General features: G+C 37.0%; 1 protein-coding gene across 1 annotated transcript in view; it reads right to left on the reverse strand.

Moving 5' to 3' along the window:
* Window positions 1-3963, reverse strand: part of LOC106871929 (regulating synaptic membrane exocytosis protein 1) — a 204169-nt gene that overhangs the window by 199222 nt on the left and 984 nt on the right. The window lies entirely within an intron of this gene.

Below are 3963 nucleotides of genomic sequence, written 5' to 3' on the forward strand. Positions count from 1 at the left end.
ATATATATATATATATATACTTATATATATATATATAACTGAAATGAATATGAACTTATGAAAGCCAAGTTGACTTTTTTTCAAAAATTACGCCGAGTTATCACACCATACCTGACGATTCCTCTGTGGAAAAGGAAAAGCATTAAAAATCAGATATGTTTCTCTAAATTAACGTTACGTAGCGATGTAGAGAATTACCAAAGGCTAGGTTCAGTCGGCATTAACACCTGCAGAAATATTGATTAAAATGTTCTTTGAAGTCTAACGATTTCAGTTCTTGATAGTCGAAGAAAAGAAAGTTGTCTCCTTTCAAAACACGCGCTGCGCGTGCGTGCGTGATGATTTTATTTTGATAATGATTTTTAAATTAGTCATCTACTTCAATTAAGTTTCTATATAATTTCAGTATTTGGGGCTAAATCGTTTATAATTAGAGAACCTTTGGTGTTTAGATAAGAAATCTGTTTCATTGAATATGCTGTTCAGTTACAGTGAAAAATCTGTACCAAAACTCCTATAGCTATATCCCGTTGAGATAATCGGTTTTCATCTGAACGCTGAAGTTAACCAACGTCGACCTTAGTTAATACTGAGGTGGGTGACAGCTTCCGAAACCTAGGTGCCGGAAGAGTAAACTTTATTGGCACAGACATAGCTGCGAGTTGAAGAAGTTTGCTTAGCAAACTGTTGGTTTGGAGTTCGATCCTACAGCATGATATTTTGAACATATATTTTATACTGTAGCCTTGCGCTATTGTAAAATGTATAAGAAATAATTAGACGGAAACTGCGTGATATTTGTCAGATGTGCGAGTGTGTGTGCGCACACATGTATACCTGTGTGTATGATTGTGCGTGTTTTCTATCTGTCTTTACGTTGATATCGCTTAATAAGTCCCTGTCTATCTGACTCTATGTTGATATCGCTTAATAAAAGGGTTCTTCGTTTATGAAAGATGAAATATATAAACATTCAAGATGGCTCTCTATAGTAGTATCAGATATCTCACCACTCAGAGGTGATGTTGGTGGTGCTGGTGCTGGTGGCTGACAGAGCGACAGACGAAATATATCAGCGAAGAATAGGAACGGTCTCTCTTGGCAAATTTTCACACTACTTCCGTTTATTATAGAAGACACTTGTCTAAACTGCAGCTAGAGAGATTGAAGCTGAAATCACATAGTTTCAAAGCTAACCTAAAGAAATAAGCAAACATATTCGCTACACATATATATGATGGAATTAGTCTCTCGTAGTCCGAGAAAGACAGTATTTCAATTTGTTGCTGAACGACCATCATAAATGATTTGTTTATAATGATCAAATGTTCGTAGCGCACATTAGCTCACTTCCTCATCAAATCGATGTTGTCTGAATAGGTACACTCTGTGCCACACGTCAGATGTCGAAATGATCGCAGAGTAACATGAGATGAAGTGTTTTGCTTAAGAAAACAACGCAACACCCAGTCTAGGATTCGAAACCACGACCTCGTGATCGTGTGTGCAACACCCTGACCACTAGACCGCGCCCTGCTACACCAAATGTATGATATAAGACATTTAATCAGACATCTTATAGTTTTTGTTAAGCCTCTGATAAGATTTGTTTCTTAAATCAACTATAATTTATATTGATAATCGTAATTATTGTGAGGTCGCACAACTAGTAAATTGTCGAGCTGAAATCAATAAGCAGAAGTCGTTTACTGAATCGATTAATCGAGTCAATTTATAATAGTTTGCTCTCTAAAGAACAAAAAAGAAAAAAGAAAAGATTGTTCCTCGTCAAAGCAAATCACTTTAAACAGATCGTATAAGAAATATATTTTCAATCTGTAAACGATCTGAATTTTTTTATTTGCAACAGAAGCAGTATCGGTTTAAAATAGTGCTAGTCGTACGATCTATAAGGGATACCATATCAGAAACGAATACCGTAGTTAATTAGACTTTTCATGAAGTATCTGCTTTATGTATATTACATAAGTTACAATTTGAATTTCCATATCCTAACTATATTTTTGTAAACATAATAATTCACCGTATGTTGACTATAGAAATAAACTATTATTCATTTCTACTCTAAGCACAAGGCCTGAAATTTTGGGGAGGGGCCAGTCGATTAGATCGACTCCAGTACGCAACTGGTAGTTAATTTATCGACCCCGAAAGAATGAAAAGCAAAGTCGACCTCGGCGGAATTTGAACTCAGAACATGAAGACAGACGAAACTAAGTATTTCACCCGGCGTGCTAATGTTTCTGCCAGCTCGCCGCCTAAGAAATAAATTAATATTAGGGCATATAAACCCCTGTAGCGGACAAAAATGGACATTAGTACACCTGGGGATCTATTCTTTCCCATCACGGGAGTTTTTTGGCCTAATATTGCACTATTCCTAAAGTCAATATACGATGAAGACATAATTATATTTTTAAAAAATTCACTCGCCACTATTTCATTATTCAAGCAGAATTTTCATATGCTTACATATTCACCGCTATGAAATCATAGTTCCTAAACTTAACACCAAAAAAGAAGGGGTGGGTATGTTGGTGCAATCGGTCTGCACACTTAAAGCAAAAATAAGAGTTGTGGGTTCAGTTTCCACCTATACTAATGCTTATATTTTTTTTATATGCCTTACTATTAGATTATTTCTATAGTAAATATACGTTGAAGGTTCATAATTAGATTTACAAAAATTTCAATCGCTATCATTTCATAATTCACGCCGAATTCGCACATCTTTACATCCTGACTATAATTTTAGACATTTGAAAATTGGTTTCTTTCATATTTTGAAAAGCTCTGGTCTCCTGATGGTATACCTTAGATCATGAAAGCATGGCTTAAAAACGTATTACTAAAGGTTATTTATTAATGCAATCAGTCCACCACTGAGTTACGATCTTTATTGTGTCTAAGCTCTTTAAATTTCCAACCTTATAAAGGAAGCAGTTTATCACCGGTATATAATTTTCTATATCCTTTGTGTATTTAATACTTCTTAGACACTGTTTTGCGTCTCGTTGTAAAGAGGTACTTCATGATGTAGGAGATGTTGTACACACAGTAGTAACTAATCAACCTTTGGATGTCTTGATAAATATTAACTGAATCAATCTTACAAATCTCAGGCAGTGTGAAAAGGTCATGGAGAGAATCGGAATGAGACGATTGGGCGCGGCTGTTTTGGCGCTGACGATCTGACACGGCTGATTTAGCAGTCAGCCTGGTTTGCGAGCAGTAATTTTTGGTGCTGGACGAAAATACGTGTGCGCGCATAATATTCACACACTGGTAGAAAGAGTGAGACAGATACTATTTATCTATTGAACACGATTGACATGAATACTTTCCTTTCTCTTCATACGCATAAACGCAGAAAGTGGGGACAGAGAGAAACATTAAAAAGTTTGATTAAAACTACACCAGCTTCGAATCAGCGACGCCAAAAAGGTGGCGTCAAAGTGGCTATGCCAGAACGTCTCATACTCGAGCAGAATTTAATATTGCATTCCACTTTAAGATTCATAAAATTGAGAAATGTTTGTCATTAGCGAAGCTTCTCCATTACGCTAAGCCTCTGTAGTTTTATTTCTTTGATTCAAAATGTAGCCACTCTTTAGAATATATTGTTGTTGGCACTCCGTCGCTTACGACGTCGAGGTTTCCAGTTGATCCGATCAATGGAACAGCCTGTTCGTGAAATTAACGTGCAAGTTGGCTGAGCACTCCACAGACACGTGTACCCTTAACGTAGTTCTCGGGGATATTCAGCGTGACACAGTGTGACAAGGCTGACCCTTTGAATTACAGGCACAACAGAAACAGGAAGTAAGAGTGAGAGAAAGTTGTGGTGAAAGAGCACAGCGGGGTTCGCCACCATCCCCTGCCGGAGCTTTAGGTGCTTTCGCCCAATAAACACTCACAACGCCCGGTCTGGGAATCGAAACC

Source organism: Octopus bimaculoides, chromosome 7 (assembly GCF_001194135.2).
Source record: "Octopus bimaculoides isolate UCB-OBI-ISO-001 chromosome 7, ASM119413v2, whole genome shotgun sequence".
NCBI classification, from domain to species: domain Eukaryota; kingdom Metazoa; phylum Mollusca; class Cephalopoda; order Octopoda; family Octopodidae; genus Octopus; species Octopus bimaculoides.